The sequence below is a fragment of the Acomys minous genome (assembly GCF_964271855.1).
Source record: "Acomys minous genome assembly, chromosome: 16".
In the NCBI taxonomy this organism is placed as follows: Eukaryota; Metazoa; Chordata; class Mammalia; order Rodentia; family Muridae; genus Acomys; species Acomys minous.
In genome coordinates, this window is record NC_140498.1 from 47,461,031 (window position 1) to 47,475,375 (window position 14,345).

Here is a 14,345-nt window from a genome sequence, read left to right on the forward strand (position 1 = left end):
TTTGGAGAAAGACATCTTAGCTCTGAATGGCCCCTTGCAAAGCGAACACCTTCTACACTTCAACGGGGCACTAAAGAAACAGGTGCGCTTTTCATTGGAAATAAAAAGGAGGCACGCCTAATATGATTCCTTCTGTGCATTTTATCCAGTCCCCATTTAGGATAAAATTCCATGATCTCAATGTCTAGTAATTACACCAAGTGGGATCTACAATTCACTGAGCACTGGCATTCTACTCAATGGATCATCAGCCTTAAGAATCCTATCTCAAAGACGTTGATCATCAAAGAAGTCACACATGCTAAATGCAAATCACGGCTCCACTGTGTGTGTATGCATACAATCTTTACATTGAGCAGGAGGCATCTGAAGGAAAGCAGACAGTTTTAAATGCTTGGGCTGACTCTCAGTTGAGGGAGGTGGTACCTTATCATTATGCATTTCCAGGGCGCCTTGCTTTTACGTTTTGTGGGATCAGTGTGCTGTCGCCTTTGGTTTATTCCCATTGTTTAACACCAGCCTTTGATGAAGTTCAGTTTTCTTCAGATTTCAGCTGCTGTTGTGAGGGCAACGGTCTGCTCACTGTGCATGCTTATTTCATGATCAGTGTTTTATCTCAAGTCGCTTGCTAGAATTTCATTTGGACTCTGCTGTAAAATCTACATCTCCATGTGATTATTCTACCCAATAGCTCTCAGCTTTAAATCTGGAAAACAGAGCTCACCTAGGGCAGGTGAGATGGCTCAGCAGGTAAGAGCACTGGCTGCCAAGCCTGATGGCCTCAGTTTGATCGCTGGGACCCGGATGATGGAAAGAGTTGTCCTCTTTCTGTAACTTGTCCTCTGATGTCCACAAGTGTGTATGTGTGACACATGTCTCCACGTGTACACATAAACAGTTAAATATTAAAAATTAAATTCATCTATTGCTGCTTTAAATATTAACTCCCCCAACTTATCCTTTTATTTTTAAACAATTTATTCCTCTCCATAACTCTTCCCAGACTTCGGTGACTACTAATCTATGGTGTTGTCTTTCCACGGTGTCACATAGTGGGAAATGTACAATGCCTTTTCAGACTGGCTCTTTTCACTACATAATAAGTGTTTGCAGTACTTCCATGTTTTTTCTATCTCAGTAGTGCATTTCTTTGCCTTACTCAGTACCATGGTCTGGATACAGCTCTTTCATCTGTTCACCTACTGATGGATAGCAATTCCCTGATGACCTTCAAGAACTCATTTTGTCCTGAAATGTTAACAAAGAGTGTTGCTGGTTTACCCTTTAGGTTACTAATCTTGTTTTCATGTTTATTTACCTCAGTGGGTTGGAGTTGGTTGCTCCAAATTCGCAGCATTACAAATAAAGCCACTATAATCATTGATTAGGGAAGATTTTTGTGTGCATGCTTTTTACTCGTTTGGTCAAAGTATCTAGAGACCTTTTGCTGAATTCTCTGGATTGTATGGTAAAAAAAAAAATGTTGAGCATTCTAGGAAGCTGCCAAGCTGTATTCCAACTTGGCAGAACTGTTTCACATTCCACATCCTCACCAGGGTTGATTAGTGTTGTCAGCATGTGTGCAAGCCTTTTACTCTTTTCCTAGGCCGATAGTGGCTGACTGCTGTAATTAGCAATTCCCTAATGACCTACAAGAACTCAGCTTGTCCTGAAATTTTAACAAAGAGTGTTGCCGGTCTACATTTTAGGTTACTAACCTTGTTTTCATGTTTATTTACCTCAGTGGGTTGGAGTTGGTTGACCCACATGAAGAGTCCTTCTTTAGTTCATCTCTTCTCTAACTGGTAATATTTCACTTTGTGTCTTCATTTTAATCTATTTATTTTACATGAGACATTTGTTGGTTTCTTCCCTAGCTTCACCTGCTGTTTTCAAACCTGTCTTAGTTTGGCAATTTCAAATCTATAGTCAAGGGGGAGTAATTCCTTTTGTTTGTTTGTTTGTTTGCTGCTGCTGTTGTTTTGAGAAAGGGTTTCTCTGTGTAGCCCTGGCTATCCTGGAACTCACTCTGTAGACCAGGCTCGAGTCGACCTCAGAGACCTGCCTGCCTCTGTCTCCAGAGTGCTGGGATTAAAGGTGTGTGCTACCATTGCCTGGAAAAGAGGAATACGTCAGAAACTTGTCATTCTTCTGTTTGCTCTGTGTTATTGATTTCCTTGTGACAGTTGTAGTCTTTCACATTTTTAAATTTAGTGTTTGGTAGTTTTATATGTGTCTACAAGGTACTTAGATCATATTTCCCTTTATTTACCCCCTTCAACACCTCTTGAGTGCTCCCTACAACCCCCTCAAAGACTCATATTTTTATTTTTAATCACCCACTGAGTGCAATAAGGGCCACCGATTTGAGCAAGGGTATAGGGCATCATTGACTGAAGCATGCTCCAACCTACCAGGAGCCACACTGTGGAAGAAAACAGACCCTCCCATCTCCATTGGCCATCAGCTGTCTGTAGCTGCTCAGTGAGGGGTGTGGCTTTGTGAGCTTCTTCCCTGTCCAGGCTGGTGACAGGCTTGGTCTTGTTCCAGCAACCATAGCTGCTGGGAGTTTGAGCATCCAGAAGACAGCATTTCATAGAAATAGCCCCTGACCACTGGCGGATGAACACATCCCTATCACTTTTTCCAATTGCAGGTCTCGGTATCAACCACTGCCTGCCACGCACCTCTCTCACTTTTGATCCTGAGTGAATCCTCTACAGAGCTGTTCCCCCATTTAAATGTCATAAGCTCCCCCCAAGATCACAGGGTTGTGGAAATGCCCCTAGAGATGCTTTAGAGTTGGCGTCTGCCACAGCTCCAGGAGGCTTTAGCACACTCGTTTCTGTATGAAAAAGAGTGAGTCTGATTATTGCAGCATTTAAATGGTGTGCGTTTGCTCTCTCCAAGTCATCTGAGTTCAGTTTCGCACTCAGCTTCAAGCAGATGGAAAGCCTCCCTACATTTTCTTTGCTTTGATGGGCAGATTTTCCCCCCAGTTTCCTTTTCATAGGCAAAGTGACTCATTGAAGGTCTCAGAGTTGTACATGAGAAGAGGACCATGCATATTTATGAGAGGGGAAGTATTAAGAACTCTATCTCCCAGCAAAGTTCTGGTGAATCAGCACTGCAGGCCTTGGGGCAGGAAAATGTAGCTTAGCTAGACTCCTTACCTTCCCACATAGATCAGCACCAAACACAGTCAAACGTCCTGGAAGCCTAGTGTGCTAGCTCCCTCTGCCCAGCCTTGACACCGACTCAGCCAATGCCCTCTGCCCACCAGGAGCCGGGAGACTTACATAACTGGCTCCTCTCTTTCTAAAGCCACCAATGTCACTTCCTTTTAAAACAATGTGTTGTTGCACTTTTCTTCTTTTGAGTTGGTGAGGACACACACATAAAAATGGTCTTTCTGCCTAGGATTCGCCTAATTCCCCAAATAGCTTCTCTTTGGTGTTGTCTCGGAAAAAGCCAGGTTTGTAGGCCTGTGACACTGGAAGTCTGGCTAAAAGAAGCCCTGCCTGGATTCCTTTCAAGATGCAAATACAAAGACTTTTGTTTTTTTGTCTTTGCCTGAGCACACCACACCTCCCTTTAAAATCAAGCCACCTTGGTAATCCCAACCAGAATTCCCAAAGGAGAAGGAAGTCACATTTCTCAGCACCAGTTTCAGCCTGTTTGGACCCTTTTCCAGTTAGATAGCACCTGCCTGGTGGCCTTCTTCCTAGTGTAGTGAACTGTGATTCAAATACTTTTTTTATTCTGTTTTTAATTTGCCTGAGTATATTATAACCTCCTCAAGGGAGATCGGGGATCATATTTTATGATTTTGGTATTTTTCATATTCTACAGCATGCACTAACCATCAGATCCATATTTTCTGTTTCTATTTTTTTCTTTTGTATCACCAAGCTTAAATTGGGCAGGACTACAAAAATATGCAGGTGTTTTTGCTACTTTCCTGACTTATAAATAGAGGGAAGGCAGAACACACGGGTGACACTGCAGTGGACTGCAGAGTGAGCCTTGGCAATGAGGATGCCCTGGGCTGTTGTGGAACATCGAATATCATTTTCATAAAGTGGAGCTTGCACACTCCATCATCAATTTTACCTCTTACAAAGAGATCACGGGAACATCAGTTTTATCTTAGGAACCAGTGCTGGCCAATAGGATTGCTAAGTCTTGTAGGTTTCTCGGATCCTCTGGATCCTTCAACTTTGCCGTTCTCGCATGCTTCTCTCATCTAGAATCCCAATAGGATGTCCTCTGCTCTGTCCCAGTTTCCATTCTCCACAGCTGAGTGGAGAGTAGGGTCTGACTTTCACACGTACTCTGGTGTCTCATATTTGACCATGTCCCCTGGATGGGGAGGCCTGGTGGCACTCAGAGGAAGGATAGCAGGCGACCAAGAAGAGACTTGATACCCAATGAGCATATACAGGGGGAGGAAGTCCCCCTCAGTTACAGTCATAGGGGAGGGGAGTAAGGGGAAAATGGGAGGGAGGGAGGAATGGGAGGATACAAGGGAGGGGATAACCATTGAGATGTAATTGGAATAAATTAATAAAAAAATTTTTTAAAAGGATTGCTAAGTCTGTTTCCTGAAGGAAGCTCATACTTATTGGGAGGACACAGGCTGGAGTCACTAGGAGCAGGGGAAGCCTGAGTTGTGCCTGGACCACACTACCTTCTCCCTTCCTGGGAGAAGACTGGTCCTCAGAAAGGATCTCCCCTGTTCATGCCTCTAATGATAGTGACCTATGAGACACTGTACCTATTTCAAAGGTCTTTCTTATTTGTCTTCTAGCGATGTCCTGTCATGTGCGGGTTCCACTGTCTGACTTCCTGTTGCATGGGTTCCAGAACTCACACCCAGGTCCCCACAAACCACCTTGCTAGAACATTACGGCTGAGCCATCTCCCTAGTCCACATTTAATTCTTTTATTTAACAAAATCACCTAAAATCTGCTGTCACGCTTTATTTTTATTTTCTTTAACTAACACATAACCCTTAGATGGTCCCATCACTGTTGCCATCTGCAGCTGAGACTTAAAGCAGAGGAGTTATGATGGGATTTCCTTTTGCTCCCCAGTTTTGACATCTACAGAGTGGGAACACAGGGGTATTGACTTAGTGAGGGAGATCTGTCAGCATTAAATGATGTGGCCTGCATGCGACTCACATGCTGATGACTCTGTTTCTGGGGACAGCACTTTTACTGCATGGAGTCAGGGGAGCTGGGAAGTTGGATGGAGAACACAAGCCTAACTGAGTCCTTCTAAGTGAGTATTCTGTAAATCTAAGAGTGCCCATCCCTAGCGCCAGTTCAGAAGACACTGTGACATCTAAAGTGAGGAGAATCGGTTTCTTACTTGCCCTACGAGTCCTCAACACTTCCAAGGAGAGTGCTGTGGCTCTTCTCGATTTCTCTCTGCTCCATAAGACCACCCAGAGCTACTGGGATTGCCACTGGACAGATTTTATAGCAAGCCGTGTGCTGCTTCCCAGCTTCCCAGCATGTGTCCCCTGAAGCCAGCTATGGGGGAAAAATCCATTTTGAACCTGTGTTCTTTAGGCTTTATCCAGGCCTAAGTGTGCTGAACACATTTAAAAAAAAAAAAAGTCATCTTCCACATAGAACCATGCAGGCAGAAACCCACATTTTTTAGTGGTTGCTAGCCGAAGTCCTTGATCCTCAGCAGGGATGGCATGGAGAGAGATGGAGCTGATGGTGTTGGTCTTCTGGGGGCTTTATGCTACGTTCCTTTCTTTACTCATTCACACTTTTTAAGGCATGTCCATCTTCCACTTAGTGACAAGTAGCATGCTGCTTTTGGCTGTTATGAACTCAGAATCCTCCAGGTTAGACTGTCATCAGATCAGTACTTATGTCATGGTAAGATTACGTTTTCATAAGGTTCAAGGCAAGGAGAAATATGGCGCGTTTATAGATCAGGGAGTAGTTTGGAATTTGGGGGAAGAGGGGAGGGGACTGAAAAGAGGAGCTAGAAGAGCAAAAGTCAAAAGGCAAAGAACTCCCAGGTACTCTGGGAACAGCAGAGCCACTGGATGCTTTCTCTAAGGAAAAAAAAACCTTCTTAAAACTCAAGATACTTTGGCTTCTGCCCATGTTTCACTAATCATGGCCCACGACAGGGTTTCCTCACAGGCAATATAAGAGAGACCAGCTGGAAGTGTGTGTGTGTGTGTGTGTGTGTGTGTGTGTGTGTGTGTGTGTGTGTGTAGGTGTGTGTGTGTGTAGGTGTGTATCATTGAAACTGTAACTCTAAAGTGTGACAGAAAGTCACGAGAAAAATCTCCGACGGTGACACAATCACTGTTAGAGTCCTGCCTGTCCTTGCTCGGAGGCAAGCAGAGCACGCAGATCAGGCTCGCCTGCTTAGGGAGAGACTGTCACCAGGAGAACCTTGGAAAAGACTACTGACTGGATTCGCGGTGAGATGTCATCACCATCACCATCACCCATAACAACTTATTCTGCATATTTCAGCCGCGGGCACTGCAGTGCTGCATTCTGGGAATGTCTGTGAGAGAGATTCTGGATTGGGTTAACTGAAGCCGGAAGACCAGGCGCAGATATGGACAGCGCCATTCCATAGGCTGGGGTCTAGACTGAATAAATAGGAGACAGAGAACGCAGCATCTGCACGTCGTCTTCTCTGCTTTCTGACTGTACACGCAAGAGAAGAGCCCTTCTAGCTGACGCAGTCTGTGAGGCAAAGAACGCAGGGTCAGGGAAGACACAGCTTCATCAGAACTGTGAGCCAAAGCAATCCGTTCCTCCACTAAGCTGCCATTTGTGAGGCACTTGATCACAGTGCTCAACAGGTAGCTAATACAGAAAGAGAGCACATTTTCTCCCTCCGTAACACCCCAGGTAGTGCTTCCGTAGAGACTGTCACGGTGGAGGATAACTGTCTATGTCTCCATCAATGGGAGGTAAGTTTACTCAGAGAAGGAGGCTTGTTTTATGTTTCTGGTATTCCCAACACACAGTGCAGGTCTTACCATGCTAACCATGGATGGTGCAAGGTTCTTCTCTTTGCTGATTTTGTGGCCCACCAATCTAGAGCCAGCAAGAGCCCTGAAGAGACTAGTCTCTGAAGCTGCAAGCAAACAGGTCAAGAACGGTTATGGAACCCAGAAATGAGGGCTGACTTTCAGGGTGAACGGTCCCATCAAAGCATCTGGATGTGGAGATGGTGGTTCCCATAGGGAACAGGCTTCCATCTATAGCCCAAAGACGTCAGCATGATGCCGTGGCTGATCCCGTTAGCGCCACGAGGGGAACTGACCCCATTCCATCCTGTTTCATGTCTAGCTGAGGCTTTGGGCACCTGGCTCCTCAGAAGCCCATTTGGAATGAAAATGGCAAGGCAACATCTTCCTTTGTGAAAAATCTAGGGCACAGAGTCACATCCCACTTGTGTTTTCAGTAACTACAGACTCTGGTGAAGCTGCAGTCCTGACAGTGAGACAACTTGGGGTCCTACAAAGTCAGGGACTCTTGCATGTGGAGGGTGGATGCCAGTCAGAGTGTAGGTGTAACCTGAGGTGGTCAATGGAGGGAGGTCCACAGAGTGTCTTACTGCTGAGCCTTTACCATTTCCTACACACTCTAGACCCAAACTCATATAGGTCAACTACAACTTCTTGCATGTAGAAGTGAAAAAAAAATTGAAATCCCTTTCTCCCTTGTAGTGACCCCAAACCCTAAGTTTATTTTAATAGGAAAGGGTGGGGGCAGGGCTAGAGTGATGGCTCAGATGTTAAATCACTTGCTATATAAGATGTGAGGTTGGACCCCAGCAGCCATATGAAAAGGCAAGCATAACAGCGTGTGCCTGTAATCCTGGTGCGGAGGCAGACACAGAGGCTCTCAGGGCTTGTCTTCTTGACTAGGTGGCAAATCTAGCCAAATTCATCAGCTCTAGGTTCAGCAAGAAACCTTGTCTCAAAAAAAGCCAATAAAATAAAAAAATAAAAAATAAAAAAGAGACTCTGTCTCAGAAAATAAGGTGGAGAGTGATAGAGGAAGCATTGGACATTTCCACTTGGGCTTGCCTGGGTGTATGCATCCCCCACACGTGTGTACCACACACACACACACACACACACACACGCACGCACACACACACACACACACACACACACACACACAAACACACACACACACATGAATGGAAAAAAAGCTCCTCTAAACCCAAACCTAACCCAACATACCTGACAAATCAGAAAGAAATAAAAGCTAAGCAACATGGGGCATAGAAATAGCATTCTATTGCCGACCTCTCAACCTGTGAACTCAAAGGGTCACTGGGATATTTGCTAAAGAGGCAGAAATATCTTTAATGGTGGTGTGATGGAAAACAGTACAAGATTCTGAATACAAGTAGACTGAATTTGGAAGATAAATAGTCCTTATTTAAATGTCAGAATATTCCATTTCTGCATAATGCTGAGAAGCCACAAACTAAAATAAAAATCGGGCTAGGATTAAATGTATCCAGTTAGATGCAGAGACAAGCTGTCTTTGGCACAAATTCTCCAACCACCGCCTTCCAACTGAGGTCTCGGCTCTGTAGATGGGATCTTTCCATTTGTCACCATCTGGCTGGGGGTTCACAGACCATGTGACCAACTTTGCAACCAGGAGTTAGAACATTTAAATGCGCACAAATCCTCAGCATTTATCTTCTTGGAGGGGATGAATAATAAGAGATGAAAGAGGGTTTGGGGGTCTACAAAACATCAAACAATGTACATGGTCAAAATTTGCCATCACAGGGTGAAATTGGAGAGAAATTTTTCTCTGAAGCAACTCTCTCTCTCTCTCTCTCTCTCTCTCTCTCTCTCTCTCTCTGTGTGTGTGTGTGTGTGTGTGTGTGTGTGTGTGTGTGTGTGTGTGTACAATGAGAGGCATGGAGGCTGACATCAGCCATCCTCAGTCTTTCTTTTAATGAAAAAAAAAAAGGCCTTCCCAAGAACCCGGCACTTGCCAGTTTGGCTGGTCAGTAAACCCGGCAACCCTCCTGCCTCCACTGCCACAGCACATGGATTGTAAGCACATAGATGGCACCATGCATGGATTTTCATGTGGCTTCTGGTATTGAACATCAGATCCTCATGCTTGAGTGGCAAGGACTTTGCCCACAGCCAGCCTTGAAGAAAACTTGCAGGAAGTCCACGAGCATCTCTGTGGACCAGACTTTTTTGGTACCTCCTCAGCCAGTCCACTCCCACAGACACAGACGGTCAAGCTGATGTGGCTTAAAAGGCGCCTAAATATGGAACACAAATGAATTCACAGTAACATTTTGACATTGCGCATTTTCTCCATCCGATGTCCTCAACATCTTATGACTCATCCCGAAAGCATGAGCATTTTTTAATATTACAAAGGGGTCTTGGTGCTTTAAAAGACTGTAGATGTGAGAAAAGAAATGATAGCCGTAATTTCATGTTACGTGCCAAGAAATATATCCTTTCTGTTCAGCAAATAAAATGACCTCACTACTTTTCAATTCTGCTTTTATTGAAGTGTTGACAACAAGCTCCCTGAGACTATAAAACCCACAAGGAAAATGATGGCTTCAATTTTATCTGGATTCCTCACCGCCTAGGACAGTGCACAGAGCTTACGGTATACTCAAGGCTTGGTGGTGGATCGAGGCTGAGAAAGTGGGAAGGGAAGGGAAGAGGAAAGAGTGGCTGAGGGAGACTGGAAAGGGATAAGGAAAGAGAAGAAGACATGGCCCCGTGGTAGGAAGGATCGCGTTTGCTTTCAGAGCCATTCACAGCTAGAACAGGGCAAGTGTTATTTCTTTGTGTGCAGTGTGGTGAAGGCTTGAGGAGGGCTTTTGGCTCCCATGGATGGGGTTCTCCCTCCGGCCTGCTATCCCTTATCATGTCTAAGAGCCAAATGAGGCCACGTTACTACTACATTCCAACTCAGTGTGTGATACAGACATGATGATCCGCTGTGCTCATCCCACAGATCTGAGGTCATGTCCTATGAACCAAGGTCACCAAATATATCAAGGTCAATGCTGAGGAAGAAGTCTGGGTTTCCTTACTGTTGGCTATGATCCCATGACAACCTCCAGCCACGTAGTTATAGATGTGCACACTAGGATTTAGCTGTACTGAGTCTACTTTGTCTCAACCATAGGCAACCCGGTCACAAGAGGAGCAGCAGGTACTGCTGGTGGAAGTGTGCTGGGTTGTGTATCTCCCGAAAACTTACCGGGTTGGATCCACCAGCACTTAGTATATGCACATGATGTGACTGGCTGCATCACCCATTTAAGAATTTCAAAACACATAAATAAATGGTTCACTGGAAAATGTACAGGGATAGTCAAGGCAGAAATGCTGCAAAGATCCATTAGCACTAGCATTGAAAAGGATATGGAGGAGGAAAGTCTGTTCAATAGAATACCACATACCAGTGAAGACCCAAAGAGACATCAGGGCCATAAAGGCATGAAGGAGGAGTGGTAGTAGGGATCAGGGGTGTGTACACACCATCTAACATTACATTTGCACATGAATTTGAAATGAAATGTAAAACTTTGTGCATGCTATTTGATCCCACTATTTATCCAAAGGGCAAAAATAGGCAAGCCTAACCTATAATCATAGAGGAGAGAGCGGTAGTTATTTTGGGGGGATACGGGCTCATGGGGTCCTTAAGGGAGATTTCTGGGTTGTGTTCGGCATCTCAAATGGGTGGCAGTTGCACAACTGTGCAGAATTTAATGAGGCTTTGTGGCTTGTGCTACACAATGAATGCACATGTGATTTCTCAACTGACCAAAAGGAAGAAAGACTAAGTGTCCCAGCAAAGGTACAAGGTAGCCTTTGATCTAGGGAGTTAAGAGGAGACAATAAAAAAGTATAAGAAAACAGGTAGTCTAAGAGAGAATAAAACCTTCTTTCTTAATGTGTGATTTCTTTACAAAGAGAGAGAGATAAATCCTTCAAGGGTAAAGGGGGAAATGTACTATGTTTTGTTAAATTCGATATTGTTAGAATTATCTCAAAAGGCACATTTAACTTTTATTGCTTTAACCAGATGTCAGAAATCTTTTGTCTGAAAAGAGCCAATTAGTAAATATGTGCAGCTTTATGACGATATGGTCCCTACCACCGAAGCTCCTCTCTGCCCTGGTATCACCGAGTTCTAGGTGATGCGTGTGGTCAGGCAGCCATTGGTGGGTAACAGGCCAGGGGGCACAGTCTGTTGGCCATCAAGTCAGCAAACCAGAGACTCACAATTGGTCATGTAGAGAATAAATGCCTCATCTATACATGGAACATTGCTATCACACACACACACACACACACACACACACACACACACACACACACACACACATACAGACACGCTGTCAGAATCGGAGGTTGGAGAAGATCACTGTAAAAGAACGTCTTCTGGATACAACAGCGCTGTGGCACTCATGAACCCACAACAGCTGGAATAAGACCTGCACAAGACCGAGCTAGTCACCGCTCCAGCATGGCCAGGGAAGGGGGCACACAAAGTACCACCCCTTGCTCAGGAACTGCTGGCAGCCGATGGCCCCTGGGGAAAGGGGAGTCAGTTTCCTGCAGCACTGTGGCCCACAGTAAGCCGCCCGTGCTCTAGGATGGCATCTTACACCCATGAGTGTATGGGAAACAAGGATCGAATTCAGTGGGTAATAAGAGGAGAAGAAGACAGAGGAGGAGAAGGCAGAGGAGGAGAAGGCAGCAGGAAGACGGGAGGGAGAAGTGGAAGGTGTCTAGGAAGAGTTGGAGATGGGGGCAGGCATATGTGGATATGGTCTAACAGCGTATTCATACATAAAATGGCCAAAGAATGAATAAAAATGAGTAAAGTTTAAACCTTTATACGTACATATGGATGGGAATAAACTGCCGTATAAGGAGATGCTAAGAGCATCATCTAAGCCTAGTGGATACTCACTATTTTACCAAGATATTCTCATGAATTGTACCATTCAATTCGGTGAAATGGGCATCATGACACCCATGGCTTAAAGAGAATAGTAGCCACTAGGGATGTTTCCAAGATTATGGGCTAGTAAATACCAGTTCTTACATTTAACCCTAACATCTGTGAACCTACCCAATATTTCACGTGGCAACCTGGACATTTTGCATAAAATAATGCAATCAAAGTCTTAATAGGACAGTAAAATATAAAAATATCATTAAAACTTGTATGTTAAAAATAGCTAGGCATAGTGACACATGCCTTTAATCTCAGCACTCGGGAGGCAGAGACAAGAAATTTTCTGAGTTTCAGGTGAGCCTGATCTACATACCTACTGATTTTTCAGGCCAGCTACTGGTACATACGGGTCTTGCCTCTAAATATTTACATATAAAATAGGTAAATGATAAAATGAACAATTCAATATTTTTTACTTTTTTGATTTTTCAATGGAATTCAAAGTTGGGAAACATGGAGATGGCATGTAAAAATGATACATTGAGTTATAACCCACAGTCACATGCCTGAGCCTAAAGCTTTTGGGATAGTAATATGACATTGTATGTGAGGATTGCTGGAGAGATCTGTGGTCGGCAGCCCTCCAGATCCAGCATCTGAGTTCACGGCAAATTCTTTTTAATTCCATGAAAATGTTCCCCCATGACTATCACACAAATAATGCAACAAAATGCTAAACATCAGAAAAATACGGGGATGGGGAAAAGGGGCTCTTGTGGGGGGGATAGTAGGGCACAGTACCCTGGAAGACAAAATGGGAAAATAGGGAGACTGGGGAGAGGAGAGATGAAAAACTATTAATAACACTTGAAAAAGACACAGGGAAACACCGTATTTAGTTAAAAATAAAGGTGTGTGTAAATATGTGTATGTGTGTGTGTGTGTGTGTGTGTGTTTAATAAAGTTATGCCACTTGGAGTGATAATTCTCCTTCACTAAGAGACATGAACTATCTGATGAAAAGCCCAGTTTCAGGCCTGGAAGACCTCTCTAATATATAGGTAAGTGTAGGTCAAAAAAACTCCCCAAACAATACAGATGACTGTTGTTGCTCTTCTTAGCTGCTTGGCAGAGCTTGAAGATCAGACGCCCTTTGCTGAAGGCATCTCAGACTAATTTAGACACAGGACTTTGGAGGAGCCAAGCTGCAACCCACTCCAGTGTGAGGACTGGCTTGCGTGGTATCTGAAGATGCTATGCATGATGCATGTTGCCCCAGGAAGAAAAGTAATCAGTAGGTCCTACCAAGTAGGAAAGTGTATGGATCACACAATGACCAGGCCAGCAACACATCTCCAAGAATGCAACAGTGTCACTTATATCTTTGGCTAACCAGCAGCCATCCAATTGGACTTGAAGCCTGCTCATAAAAGTCGGGACTTCATGCCTGGTACTGGAATCTTAGCAAACTATCTATGGCTGGTGAGGTCATGGACCTAAGAGAATTGTAACTCTCCCAAACCTGTAAGATTCCCAATTGCATTCTAAATGCCTACCCTTATGTCCACAAATAAGTGTAGGCCTCACTCCTCATCAACAAAGCTTCTTTTTTTTTTTCCAGCAATTGGAGACAATTACAGAAAGCTACAGTTGGTTAAAATGCAAAGAACAAAGTGCAGGGTCCCAGCTGATATGTCAAAATATAACCCCTATATCTAAGGCTCGGAGAACACCAAAGAAGGGAGGCAGAAGGAGAGTAAGAGCCAGACGGCTGGGATATCTGCTGCAATAGGTTGTCTTATATATATATATATATATATATATATATATATATATATATATATATATATATATATATATATATATGGCAGGGTAGCTACATTTATGTAATCTCAAAAATGCGGTCACATAGGTGAGGCATGCACAGTGACATTACCAGTTAACACCTAATATAGATGGGGGAAATCTCACAAGCTCCCTATGCTGGATAAAGAGCTTCTGGCAATTAATGGCTGCTAAGAGAAGGAGAAGCAGTGTCCAGAGACAAGATCCCTGATAAGATATCCAATCCAAAGTGTTATCCATAAGCATATATAAGCATTTATATATAAATAAATATGTGTATGTGTGTATAAATATACACAAACATATATATGCATATGTGTATATAATATATATATATATACATATCTCAACATTAAAAGGTCTCATCCGGTTGTATTTATATACATGTAGCAGTAATACAGAAAAAAAAAACCTCATGAACTTGAGAGGGAGATGGGGAGACACAAGAGGAGTTTGAGGGAGGTGGAAATTATGTGAATGCAGTATTCATGTGTAAAACATTCAAATTCATTTTT

General features: G+C 43.7%; 1 protein-coding gene across 3 annotated transcripts in view; it reads right to left on the reverse strand.

Annotated features, from left to right (window-relative positions):
* Window positions 1-14,345, reverse strand: part of GRIN2A (glutamate ionotropic receptor NMDA type subunit 2A) — a 409,098-nt gene that overhangs the window by 17,437 nt on the left and 377,316 nt on the right. The gene's annotated exons all lie outside the window — the stretch shown is intronic.